The 14915-nt window shown below is 32.4% G+C and overlaps 1 protein-coding gene across 1 annotated transcript in view; it reads left to right on the top strand.

Annotated features, from left to right (window-relative positions):
* Nucleotides 1–14915, top strand: part of bwa (alkaline ceramidase) — a 74925-nt gene that overhangs the window by 17814 nt on the left and 42196 nt on the right. The window lies entirely within an intron of this gene.

The following is a 14915-nucleotide window of genomic DNA, read 5'->3' as shown; positions in this document are numbered from 1 at the left end:
CTGTCTCCTTCAAAGTAATCCCCTTGGGCATTGATACAGTGATCCCAGCGTTTTTCCCATGATTCCATGCATCCCTGGAAGTCTGCAAGTGTTCGAAGCATATTCTGCATTTCTTCCTGAATATATATATATATATATATATATATATATATATATATATATATATATATATATATATGTGTATATATATATATATATATATATACATAAATCCTACTGCTTTGTACTACTATCTATATTTTATAGCATCTTTCATAATACAAGCAGTCCCTGTAGTGATCAGAGTAAATATGTCACTTGTAGATCACAGTATCACTTCCATTTCAATGAGCTTGATGTGCTAATGAGGTACAATATGGTATGTTTTGCTTTGAGAAACTACTTCACGTCATATTTTTCCCTTATAAACTTGGCGTAGGATGCTTGTTATTGTTGAGAATACCAATGCATTACCAATGTGAGAAGCTGTATTTCATGTCTGGTAACCTAGAACTGCTTGGTTATGATGTCAGAAGTCATTGCATAGTTTACTGTTATCAAGTGAAAGATACTAGCCAAAATAATATATCGCATTACGTATGAGGTCTATAAATAAAGTAATGAGACTGATTCAGAAAAACTTTTTACATTCCAACTAAACATGAACTCATTAATTGAGTCCAAACACTCATTTATTGAGAGTGCATTGTGACAAGGTGCTTTGTCATGATGCAGCATCCAGTTGTCTTTGATGGCTGGTCTCACGCGGGCAACTCTTTTCCACAGTCTTTCAAAAATTTCCCTGTAAAGATATTGATTTACAGTCAAAACCTACTTATGGACAATGCCATTACTATCGAAGAAACAAATTAGCATGATTTTGATTTGCACATTTTTGCTTTTTTCGCACGTGGTGAGTTTGAAGTGTGTCACTTCTTGCTCTGGTGTTTTGTTTCTGGGTTGTACTCTAATATTCAAGATTCATCACCAGTAATAACATTTTTTAGAAAATCAGGATCAGTTTCAATTTGCCCTAGAAGATCGCGGCACACTTCCACTCTGTTGTTTTTCTGTTCAACAGTGAGGTTTTTTGAAACCAATTTTGGACAATCTTTTTTCATGTCCAATTCCTTTGTCAAAATTTGATTGACTATGGTGCGATTCAAATTCAATTGTTCTGCAGTCGTTCTGACAGTTAATCCACCGGTCGTAATGTATCAAGTTTGATTCGCTCAACATTGTTGTCACTTTTTGATGTTAACAGCTTCCAGAGTGTGGATTGTCTGCAACTGATTCTTGGTCATCTGAAAATGCTTTAAAGCCCCTAAAAACTTGGGCTCATGACAGAGCATCATATCCATACATCCTTTTCAATTTTGAAAAAGTTTCAGTTGCATTCTCACCAAGTATAATACAAAAATTGATTGCGCAATATTGCTTATAATAAATCAACTCATTTTTGTAACGCACAACAAAAACTCCTTTCACGAAAAGTTTATTTACGTCTCACATGGCAACAATAGACTAAAAATATTAATACCTAATATAAATCAGCTGCTCGTATAACCATATGTTTACTAGTAACTTTACATTGTTGCCAATTTGGCTGCCAAAAACAACTAGTCTCATACTTTTTATTTACAGACCTTGTATATATAATGAACTTAAATGTAATGCCTGTAATTTTTTGTATTGTACTTATTAATGTGAATCTGCAACTGAAATGCTTATCAAAAGTAGGATTTATAATTTATTACATTAGGGAGCAGATTTTGAATTAAGTAGTAAATCATAATTAAATAATGAACAGATTATGAATCTGAGTTTTGTGGACTCAGAGGTGAATTAAGTTTTAGTACTGTTTTTAATCAAGCATAATAATATACTATGTAGTTTATTGTACTTCTTATTAAAAGTTCTTATTATAATTTTCTTGTTACAGTTTATTGAATAATTTCTTTTTTGAACTTGTGGCTGAAGTATGACTTAATGTAACTGTAGATTTGTTTATTACCTTCTTAATTCTATTCTTGAAAGCTGAAATTACATTATGTTTCTTACCTGGATTTCTTTCTTTCTCTTTGACATCCTTTAGTTGAAGTTCCTCATATTTAAGAATATTTTCAATAACTCACTGCTGGCAAATTATATAATTTTGTTTTCTGATGACATATTTTCTTGAATTCTTTATTTTACAATGATTTCAACAAATTGTGCTATTAACATTGAAAACACAGTCAACTTTCTTCTTTTTTTTTTTGAAGACAGCCTTCTTTTCTGTTGCTATTGGGAAATCAATCCATGACCTTAAGGTTGTCATGAGCTTTAATGAGTTTATATGAATTTTATTTTTTACAACTGTAATATAACATTTCTTCAGAAAACAGTTTTGTGTTACGGTAGATTCAGACTAATGGGATTCATATTTCAGGGATTGGATATTGTGTATAAAAAAGCCTCTGCTCTCGACTAAATTCACTTAAAAAAGTGAGATTTTGTTTCCAATCCTACAAGTATTTTCTACAAATTAATAGAATCTGATAGCATATTTCATTAACCATTTCATGATTAGAGTATTAATAGTATGTTAGGAAAAAATATTTAACTGGTTATTGTGTGATATTTCCACAAGATCTGGAGGTGACAGGGAGTAGCATTATAGAAGGATGTTCTTTCCCCCAGGGTGCACAATGAACTGTTGTTTTCAGCACTAGGGCAAGATATTTATATAGTAAATAAATATTAAAAATTAACTTAAAATCTAAACAGTCATATAAAAACACAGATGGAAAAAGCCTATGACATATGCGAAAAACGAAATAAAATCACAATGAAGGTTTTCTTTTGATTTTGTAACTGCACTGCTTTTATAATTTAGTGGTTATTGTATTTTTAGCATGACTATATCAGTCAGGGCTACTGACTGATATATTTATTGAACAGAATGATTTCTGCATCTTTGAGAAATTTATTAATGTAAAATGTTATTTAGGTCAGTAGTTTTTAGCTTTAACTTGAGTTTGAAAACACTTTTTATCGATTTCTAATTTTAATTATTTTTTTTTTTTTTTTTGTCTTCAGTCATTTGACTGGTTTGATGCAGCTCTCCAAGATTCCCTATCTAGTGCTAGTCGTTTCATTTCAGTATACCCTCTACATCCTACATCCCCAACAATTTGTTTTACATACTCCAAACGTGGCCTGCCTACACAATTTTTCCCTTCTACCTGTCCTTCCAATATTAAAGCGACTATTCCAGGATGCCTTAGTATGTGGCCTATAAGTCTGTCTCTTCTTTTAACTATATTTTTCCAAATGCTTCTTTCTTCATCTATTTGCCGCAATACCTCTTCATTTGTCACTTTATCCACCCATCTGATTTTTAACATTCTCCTATAGCACCACATTTCAAAAGCTTCTAATCTTTTCTTCTCAGATACTCTGATTGTCCTCACTTCCATATAAAGCGACACTCCAAACATACACTTTCAAAAATCTTTTCCTGATATTTAAATTAATTTTTGATGTAAACAAATTATATTTCTTACTGACGGCTCGTTTAGCTTGTGCTATTCGGCATTTTATATCGCTTCTGCTTCGTCCATCTTTAGTAATTTTACTTCCCAAATAACAAAATTCTTCTACCTCCATAATCTTTTCTCCTCCTATTTTCACATTCAGTGGTCCATCTTTGTTATTTCTACTACATTTCATTACTTTTGTTTTGTTCTTGTTTATTTTCATGCGATAGTTCTTGCGTAGGACTTCATCTATGCCGTTCATTGTTTCTTCTAAATCCTTTTTCCTCTCGGCTAGAATTACTATATCATCAGCAAATCGTAGCATCTTTATCTTTTCACCTTGTACTGTTACTCCGAATCTAAATTATTCTTTAACATCATTAACTGCTAGTTCCATGTAAAGATTAAAAAGTAACGGAGATAGGGAACATCCTTGTCGGAGTCCCTTTCTTATTAGGGCTTCTTTCTTATGTTCTTCAATTGTTATTGTTGCTGTTTGGTTCCTGTACATGTTAGCAATTGTTCTTCTATCTCTGTATTTGAACCCTAATTTTTTTAAAATGCTGAACATTTTATTCCAGTCTACGTTATCAAAAGCCTTTTCTAGGTCTATAAACGCCAAGTATATTGGTTTGTTTTTCTTTAATCTTCCTTCTACTATTAATCTGAGGCCTAAAATTGCTTCCCTTGTCCCTATACTTTTCCTGAGACCAAATTGGTCTTCTCCTAACACTTCTTCCACTCTCCTCTCAATTCTTCTGTATAAAATTCTAGTTAAGATTTTTGATGCATGACTAGTTAAACTAATTGTTCTATATTCTTCACATTTATCTGCCTCTGCTTTCTTTGGTATCATAACTATAACACTTTTTTTGAAGTCTGACGGAAATTCCCCTTTTTCATAAATATTACCCACCAGTTTGTATAATCTATCAATCGCTTCCTCACCTGCACTGCGCAGTAATTCTACAGGTATTCCGTCTATTCCAGGAGCCTTTCTGCCATTTAAATCTTTTAATGCTCTCTTAAATTCAGATCTCAGTATTGTTTCTCCCATTTCATCCTCCTCAACTTCCTCTTCTTCCTCTATAACACCATTTTCTAATTCATTTCCTCCGTATAACTCTTCAATATATTCCACCCATCTATCAACTTTACCTTTCGTATTATATATTGGTGTACCATCTTTGTTTAGCACATTATTAGATTTTAATTTATGTACCCCAAAATTTTCCTTAACTTTCCTGTATGCTCCGTCTATTTTACCAATGTTCATTTCTCTTTCCACTTCTGAATACTTTTCTTTAATCCACTCTTCTTTCGCCAGTTTGCACTTCCTGTTTATAGCATTTCTTAATTGCCGATAGTTCCTTTTACTTTCTTCATCACTAGCATTCTTATATTTTCTACGTTCATCCATCAGCTGCAATATATCGTCTGAAACCCAAGGTTTTCTACTAGTTCTCTTTATTCCGCCTAAGTTTGCTTCTGCTGATTTAAGAATTTCCTTTTTAACATTCTCCCATTCTACATTTACTACCTTATCTTTTTTACTCAGACCTTTTGCGATGTCCTCCTCAAAAATCTTCTTTACCTCCTCTTCCTCAAGCTTCTCTAAATTCCACCGATTCATCTGACACCTTTTCTTCAGGTTTTTAAACCCCAATCTACATTTCATTATCACCAAATTATGGTCGCTATCAATGTCTGCTCCAGGGTAAGTTTTGCAGTCAACGAGTTGATTTCTAAATCTTTGCTTAACCATGATATAATCTATCTGATACCTTGCAGTATCGCCTGGCTTTTTCCAAGTGTATATCCTTCTATTATGATTTTTAAATTGGGTGTTGGCAATTACTAAATTATACTTCGTGCAAAACTCTATAAGTCGGTCCCCTCTTTCATTCCTTTTGCCCAGCCCGTATTCACCCACTATATTTCCTTCCTTGCCTTTTCCAATGCTTGCATACCAATCTCCAACTATTATTAAATTTTCATCTCCTTTTACGTGTTTAATTGCTTCATCAATCTCTTCGTATACACACTCTACCTCATCATCATCATGGGCGCTTGTAGGCATATAAATGTTAACAATCGTTGTCGGTTTAGGTTTTGATTTTATCCTAATTACAATGATTCTATCGCTATGCGTTTTGAAATACTCCACTCTCCTCCCTATCTTCTTGTTCGTCACGAAACCTACTCCTGCCTGCCCATTATTTGACGCTGAGTTAATTACTCTAAAATCACCTGACCAAAAGTCGCCTTCCTCTTCCCACCGAACCTCACTAATTCCTACTATATCCACATTCACCGTATCCATTTCCTTTTTTAAATTTTCTAGCCTACCAACCTTTTTTAAGCCTCTAACATTCCACGCTCCGACTCGTAGAATGTTATTTTTTAATTTTCTGGTGACCCCTTCCTTAGTAGTCCCCACCCGGAGATCCGAACGGGGGACTATTTTACCTCCGGAATATTTTACCAAGGAAGGCGCCTCCATTATTGCTATGTGAAAATGTAGAGAGCCACATTTTCTTGGAAAAAAAGCAGCTGTAGTTTTCCATTGCTTTCAGCTGCGCAGTACTCAGAGGACTGAGTGATGTTGATACGGCCGTTTAAGTCATTGTGACTCACGCCCCTAACAACTACTGAAAGAGCTGCTGCCCTCTTTCAGGAATCATTCCTTAGTCTGGCTCTCAACAGATACCTCTCCGATATGGTTGCACCTTCGGTCCAGCTACTCTGTATCCCTGAGCACTCAAGCCCCCTCACCAACGGCAAGGTCTCATGATTCATAGAGGAGGTTTAATTGTTAATCAATTGAAAATTAATAACAGAAGTATTATAATATTCTATTTATAATAGAAATATAGTAATAAAAATTAATAACCAGGTATCATATAATACCATATAATTCATGAAAAACCATATAATATAATAAATGAAAAAGTAAAGGGGTATGGATAAGTTTGCTAAAGATGTTTTATGCTCTGTGTGCCAAATATGAGAGTAATGTTGAAACTAGAGTGTGAGAAACAAATTTACATTTTTTTAATGCAGGATTGAAGCAAAGCAGTTTCCTTTTATTGTAGTGAAAGTAATAATGGATGGAATATAGAGGTGATTAATTGTAAGGGAGGGAGAGACAGGAGAAAGCACAGAGGAAATGTGTAGAATGTATGAGTATGGGATGAGAGAATCAAAGACTAGGGAATAAAGATTAATGAAGAGAAAATTTAATTAATGATTCTGATTAATAGTGACAGTAAGAGAAGATAATGTTATTGGATGAAATATTAGATTGGTAAAGAAAGGAGGTAAAGAAATATTAGATGCGGTCAGTAATAAAGGAAAATGAGAAAAAGTATAAGTGGAGGAGGCGTTTTTGTAGTATAAGGATGTTCTATATAAAACCTGTCTATCTCAATTGTGACACAGATCAGAAGAATGGGTAACCATGGGAAAAGAAGAAAGCAAAACACGAGCTATAATAATAACTCTAATATGGATCAAATAAGGAAGTATTTGATCAGAAATTAAGAAGTTATTTGAAAAGTTGGGGCATTGACCAAGAGGAGTGGTTTAGGCATTTAAAAAGGATTTACAAAAAAGAACACACTGGCATTGTAGGAGTTTGAAAAAAATCAGTGTAAAATTTGCAAAATAAAAAAGTTTGATGTGCTCTTTACTGAAAATGCTACACAGCTTTTAACTTCTTATAATTTAATGTTTAGTATAAATATATTTAATTTGTTGGAGCCATTCCAAGTATCATTTCCAACAGTGGAACTTGAAAAGGCTGTCCATGTTTGAACTAATTTATATAGAAATAAATGTTAATAATGCATACATTATAACCAGATTAAAGTTGCTTTAAAATTGATCTGTTATAAACAATAACTTGTAGAAAAATGTATAAAGGAGAAAGATCTAATTAAAATGGTAGTAGTCTGTGATTTCTACCAGGAAAAAATAGGAAAACCCAATTTCTATTATCACATCTATTCAAATATGAATATATGTGATAGTATTCATTCAATACATTCTGGCAACAGTGCAATTATGTTGTCAACTGCCTGTTCCTAAGCTATTTAAATAAATGACATCTCTTTCAAGCGATTTCTATTATTATTACCGGACATATTCATACAACAGAGCACCAATAATGTAATTTTGATTATAACTGAGGAAATTATCTGGTTTGACCTCTTAAAGTAACCAGTTTTGTCACATTGTAAATCTTAATTCATGAATGATTTTTTGGAGAATTTCAGGTAGTTTATTAGATTTCCAGATTTCAGAATTCCTGACACCAGTACTAGCTTTTACTCTAAAGATTTACCAGCTATCTTTTTCATTGAATTTCATTGAATTTTTCTTTTATTTCCTATGGTATAACCAATGATGTATGGCTTAGTCATGATTTCTCTTTTTGACAAATTTATTTTTACTTTAAGGACTGACTGTTAATAAACACACCTTAAGCAGTAACAGCAAAAAACCATGTATTTAAAGCAGCCTTATTATCATGTATCCAGTTTTGAGAAGTCAAAACTTAACACCCGTTATTTAAAACCTTTATTTTCTTCTTATTATAAGACTTACAGAGATTGTTGTTTTTTGTGTAAGTTGATTCGGGAATTTTTCTCCAACTTGTATTAAGTCCTTAAGTTTTGATATTAGGTAACTTAATCGGTTCAGACATAATCATGTCACTGGATGGCATATTCATAGTTTAATTAAAAAAAAAAAAAAATAGATCAGAAAATTAAATAATTAAAATGCAAAACCAAAAAAGAAAGCAGAGTGAGTCATTTGTATACAAAAACTGTATGAAATAACAAAATACAACTCTTTCGTAAAATTAACATGTAGTAATAAATGTTTATCATTATAGATAGTATGAACTTTATGGTTCTGAAAGTAATAGATCTCTGTTGCAACAGACCATAGATAATTTTTTCTGTTATATAAAAGTGAACAATATTTTTAGGGCTTATTACTTTTAAAAATATTATAAAGAATTAGACATAACATAAAATACCAAATTTATTTATTTATTTTTTAGTAAGTCAGAAGGTACTACTTATAAGGTGTTCAACTTAAAAGAGGCCCATCAGTCAGTAGTTTATACTAAATACATATTTTTGTTACCCATCTCACATCAATGCAAATATTGGTATGAAATGGGTAAAATAATGTGAAAGGTGTTGGTACGACTGGAGCTGCAATGGGAGGATTGTTTTTTGCCTGCACATTTGAATATTGTACTGTCTTTATTGAGCATTGGCTTTTGAATTAGGTTGTATAATTGTTGTTGTTTGTTAAAATGAAGTTAACTGTTGAAGAGTGTGTATTTGTGATGGAGACTTATTTAGAGACAAAATCTCATATTGTGTGTCGGCAAAAGTTCAGGTAGAAATTTTAAAAGGAAGCACTAGCGAAAAGTGCTATTCAGAAGTTAGTTAAACATTTTTTGAAGCAGGTTCAGTGTTGGAATTTTTACAATGCTGGTCTTACAGATCTTCTCATAATTCTTTATTGAGACTAAGCTGAGAAAATAACATATCACTATGTTCAGCTCACACTGCAGTGAGGAGAATTATGAAATGTTATCTATGTTGAATACAGGTTTTCCATGAGCTAACTAATGCTGATTATGCTAAAAGGGTTGACTACTGCCAATGGTTAAGAACTTCATTAGAGGAAAAATTGGCATTTTAGATCAACTGTTTTTTACAGATGAAGCGTGGTTTTTCACCTTTGTGGGTATGTTAATTGTCAGAACTGCTAGACCTGGGGGACTGAAAACCCGTACATTTTCTTTAAATCTCCCATACACCTACAAAAATAGGCTTATGACGTGCAGTTTCAAGGTGATAAATAATATGACCCTTGTTTTTTTAAAAAACTGTGGATGCTGCTGTATACCAAGAACTTATCCGAAGTTCATAGCCTTACTACAAAATAATGAGCTTACCTGCTGGTTGCAATGGGATAGCACTACTTACCATACAGCTCACTCTACTACAGAGATGCTATAGGATCTCTTCAGTGAAAGAAACATTTGTAAAGGATATGGCCACCAAGATCCTCTTATCTGACTAGTCCAGACTTCTTTCTGTGAGGTTACTTATAAGAAATTCTTTGTAGGAGCAATCCACACACCCTTCAGGAATTGAACAAAAATATTACCATTGCCATTCAGAAAATAGACAGAATGTAGCTAACAAGAATACTCAAGAACATGATCAAATGTATTGACAAGAGCATAGAAGTGGACATTATTTTCAATATTTTCTGTAAATTATTATGTAAGTGTTTACCAATAAACCATTATTTATTGACTAAGTGAAGGGGCCTCTTTTAAGTTTAACATTTTACAATAAAACTAAATAAGATACAGTATATGTTGACACCTTCTTCATACTTCTTGACTAAGGACCTTCATCCACTGCCACAATGCAGTGCAATATGTGTATGATCCAACTCTCAGCTGTCAGAAATGGATTGGAAGCCTTGTTGTCATCCACAAATGAAAATATCTTATAGCTCGGCTATTATCAAAACTCAATTATTTCACTTGGCATCACAATGTCAAGTGATGAGGTTGTTGAAGTAGTTGAATATTGTGGTGTAGGCAATAGAAATAAAAAAAAAATGAAAATATTGGATCCATCCTTTTGAAAGGAAAAGTTAAACAGAACAGTTTTTGTAGCAGCCAAAGAACTTGAAATATATGACAGAGGCAAATTATAATTGTATAAACAAGGTTATTTTTCAGCTACCTTAACAAGATTTATGCAAAGCTCTTGATCTGACATTCTTGTAAAACTCAGTTTTTTAAGATTTATAATTTATATTTTTAATTATTTTATAATATTGTGTATAAATGTAAAAGCAAACAAAAGCTGTATGTAAAAACAAAAAAAGAAAATTATAAAACGCACAATTTTATCACATCATAGTTTGAAACTGACTAGGTCAGTTGCACGGCAGTCAGTCATATAACAATTGGATTCAGATAGCATTTTAGTTGTGGCAATGGAAGAGTATATGAAGTCTGGTTTTGCCTTAAATGTATGGATTGGAATAAAAACATGACTAAACTACTATGCTTTTATCGGTTTTCTTGCAACAGAAGAGGAAGAGCCTAAGTATAAGAAACACAGAACAGATACAAGGATAGAAGTGAACACCTATTGAGGTATTAGTGTGAAAAAAGAAGTGTGTGCCCCAATTCATTGACCTTCAATAATAGGTAGTCATAGGGTAAGGTGAAAAATAATAAATTGTAGGTCAGTAATGCTGTGTTTAGTTGTTTTGTTAGATGTTGCTTCAGACTGAAATGTTCTTTCTCCTAACTGAAAAAGGAGAAATTTCTCCTAGTTGAAAGGTTGAACAAGTTGCAATTTGGACCCATTAACAGAAGAAACTTTTAGGATGTAGCTGTGATTTGTTTCCTGATTTTAAATGTTACCCAGATGATGTATCTTTCCTAAAATGTATTTCAAAAAGCCTCACATTTTCCAGATAACAATTTCTAAGACCTACTTATTATTGAAGAAATATTTACTATTATTGCTTAAGTATATTGATGCTTATAATAAATTGAGGTACATGTATGTCTGTGATGTGACTATTGTTTTTTTCAAAACTAATATTTTAGTGTGTAGAACAAAATTATTACACTTTATATAATTTTTTATTTTTTTACATTAAATTTATATTGTTTTATTTTGAGGTTAATAAAAAAAAAAGCTCACAACACAGTTGTAGGACTTTCCCATCAGGTGGCTTTTTTCTGATGCACGGCATACACACACACAAAACACCCATACACACTCAACTTAATTTAAAATATTTATCATTTTCATTAAAAATAATTTTTTTTGTCTATTTAATTCAATGATTCTAATTAAAGCGTGTGCGTGTACCATATTTTATTTGCGCAGGTATGGTGGTACTAGTGGTCACTGAAATAATATTAAGTATTATTCATTTATTTAATTCTACTACTCTGTGACGTCTCAACATAGCAGATGACTAGTTTATTTAGAACATTTTTTGGGGTGGGGATGCAATTTTGCCAACTCTTTTTTGCTAATATTATTTTTTATTGTTAACAAATGTGCCTAATAAAAATAAGAACCTAATTAGATGAAATCTTGAGATACTGAGGGTGACCTTGCTCTACAGCCTCACCTTCTGGATCTTTTAAGTTGAAAATTTAAGCATCAATGTTCCATGTGTCAAAATCGGTCTAGTAGTTCTGGAATTATAAGGTGGTGACACTGAACATACACATGTACATATGAACATATGGAAAATTTCCATCCGGTTTTTGGGTTTTTTGAGTTCTTCAGGTGTCAAAATGTAAAAATCTGGTGAAAACTGCATATGCCCAAATTGGACTGATTACAGTACTTTCTCTTCTAAAGCTATAGCACTAGATGGCAAAGAAAAAGGTATGGAAGTGATTGTTCTCATATCTGCCTAATGATTCAGATTTTGGCCATGCTTAGCATGAAACAAGATTATGAAGACAAGATTAGAGCATGAAACAAGACTATCTACATTCCAGATAATTTATAATGAGGTATTGGCTGTCAGACGATATAACAAATTTTCTTATAAAAATGCTTGAAGAGGATTGTTTAAAAAAACTAGTGAGCTTGAGTAAGCTGTAAGAAAGTGGAAATAAGGATGATGAACTTAACAATGGGAATTGTTTAAAAATACAATGCTTCTGATTCAAAAATGAAAAATGTAATCTTATAAAAAACCATTTTTAATGAAAACATTCTATTAAGTGTTGTTAAACCATGAAAATAAAGTTAATCAAAGATTATCTAAAACTTAGTACAAGAAAAATTCTATGATAGGTCAAGGGTGAAAAACAAATAGAAGAAAAGAAACAGGATGTATGCACTCAAGTACATCCCACCAATCAATCATGAAATTTTTGAAATTAGTAAAAGTTCAAAAGTAGAAGAAATGGCTTATTATTTGATGACCAGTAATTTTTAGTAGTAGTATTTTTTTTCTGTGTCGCCTCTGGAACCACAGAAGGTATTCTCAAGAGGATGATGTGCATGAATGTAAATGAAATGTAGTCTTGTGCAGTCTAGGTTGACCATTCCGAGATATATGGTTAATTGAAACCCAACCACTAAAGAACATCAGTATCCACAACCTAATATTCAGCTCTCGACTTCAAAATCAGCTGATTTGTGATGATGAGTTCATCATTAGACCAACTCCGTGGGTTAGTATTAGTAATAGTAGTAGTAGTAGTCGTGTAGTAGTAGTAGTAGCAGTAGCAGAAGAAGAAGAAAAAAAGAAGAAAATGATGGTGTAGAAGAAGACTGAATAATAAAAAGTTGTTTAAGGAAAATAGATTTGTACTAATTTTTTATGATTGGTTATTGTTCATGGGTCTGTTTTCTGTTCTATGGGATTTTTTTTTTAGTGTTCATTAGGTGTATTTATAACATTTTTTTTTTACATCTATATTTATTAATATTTATACAAGTTTAATGAGTAAAGTTTTCATAAAAAAATGTAAATTTAATGTTTTATGTTGTGTAATTAAAAAGAAAAAGTAATAAGCATTAAAATATTGTTTAATTTTATTTAAAATCAGAAAAAAAATTTAAACACTACTGCTGCAAATATTAACTAAAATTTATTACTTTAAGAACCATGAAGTTCATACAATCTATAAAATACTACAAAATAGGTATTGAAGTATGTTAACTTTACTAAATTAAATGCATTTAGTCACCAAAATCTTAGCATTTTGTTATTTGCCATAGCCATAAATATTTTAACAAATGGGGCAAAAACCTGTTATGTTCATTATTTGTCAGGTGATTTTTTAATTTGTGTTGCATCTACAACAGCTATTGGCGGGATGCTACTGCAAAACAAAAAACCTGTTAAGAATTTTGTGAAACAACTGGATTTATATTTTTCCTGGAGAAAACTAAATTCATTTCCTTTTCCTATTTGCTATTTTTACATTGGAATCAGTTGAACCATGTATGAGGGTTGGATTTTAGGACAACTAACGGGTAACATATTTAAAGGGGTTGAAAGTAAATTTAAAAATGGTTGACACGTTTAGAATTCTATCTAAGATTTGTTGGGAAGCTGATCGAGTATGCATGTTGTGCTTCTATTGAGCTCTGGTCTTTCCCTGCGTGGGCTACAGTTGCGTGGCTTTTTCGTCTGCTCAGGCCACCACTCTTAGAATGCTCAGTGCGGTTCATCATTCATTTATCCTTGCTCAAACCTCGTGGTAAATCCACTAGTTGAGCCATCACTTTGGTATAGATGAAACCAAATGATCTGCTTCTATGTAGCTTGCATTAAAGCATAACCAAATTATCTGATTTTTGACGTGATGTTCTCTAATTTGCATCTTAATCAATATCTGGAGCATTTGAGATCTACTGCCTGTAAGGCATCAGAGCTCAGCGCCTTTATTATCTCTAAATATAAAAGTACCTCCATTTCTGTTATCACCCCACTTGGCAGCCTTACCTCATAAATTATTGCTTTAATCTTTGCTGGTATCATAAAAAGTAAACGAATCCAGTAATTTTACCAAAAAAAAAGTAATTCTTTTGGTTGATAATGATAATTCTTTTGTGTTTTTACGGTTGGCAATAGAACATACATGTTTGGCCTTCCTGGCATATTCAGTGTTTTTTTTTGCAGAGCTCTATGCTGTCTATAAGGCCTTAAACATAATTTTGATACATACTTGTCTGTTCAGATTCCATGAGTGCCATGCAGATGATTAGATGCACAGTCTGTTATTTCTGAAATGACTCAGTATAACAGAAGTGCGAGCTTCTGCTGGATTCCCAGCCATATTGGAATTTAAACCAATGAGTGCACAGATAGTGCAGTAAAAGAATGTTGTTTCCAGCCTCCTTTCATTAATCGTGTTGTTTCAGATGATCTTGTCTGTTTTCTGAAGAGGTTGGTTCGTGATGAATATCAAAGCAAATGGAATGCTACCTTCAACAATAAACTTCGTTCATTAATGAACAATGTGTCACTGTGAAACTGTTAATGCAGGAATAATCATCAAGAGGAGGTTATTATTGTGAATAAGGTACTCTAATTTACTCATGGACACCTCATGAATCTGACTGATGCGCCCATTTGTGTTTCTTGTGACTGCCAACTAACGGTACACCACATACTTGTAGACTGTGTCTGTTATGCACATATGTGTTTTGTGCATTGTGTTGGAAGTTTAAAGTACGGGCTAATGTCTGAAATATTTTGGTGGCCAGTATGATGGTGTTATTGAAAATCTTGCTATTTCTTAAGGTCATGCATCTGTATTCAAATATTTGATTACTACTGTAATGTTTTTTATCTCTTTATGCCGTT

Source organism: Lycorma delicatula, chromosome 1 (genome assembly GCF_047948215.1).
Source record: "Lycorma delicatula isolate Av1 chromosome 1, ASM4794821v1, whole genome shotgun sequence".
Taxonomy (NCBI): domain Eukaryota; kingdom Metazoa; phylum Arthropoda; class Insecta; order Hemiptera; family Fulgoridae; genus Lycorma; species Lycorma delicatula.
This window is presented reverse-complemented; position numbering and strand designations above follow the sequence as displayed.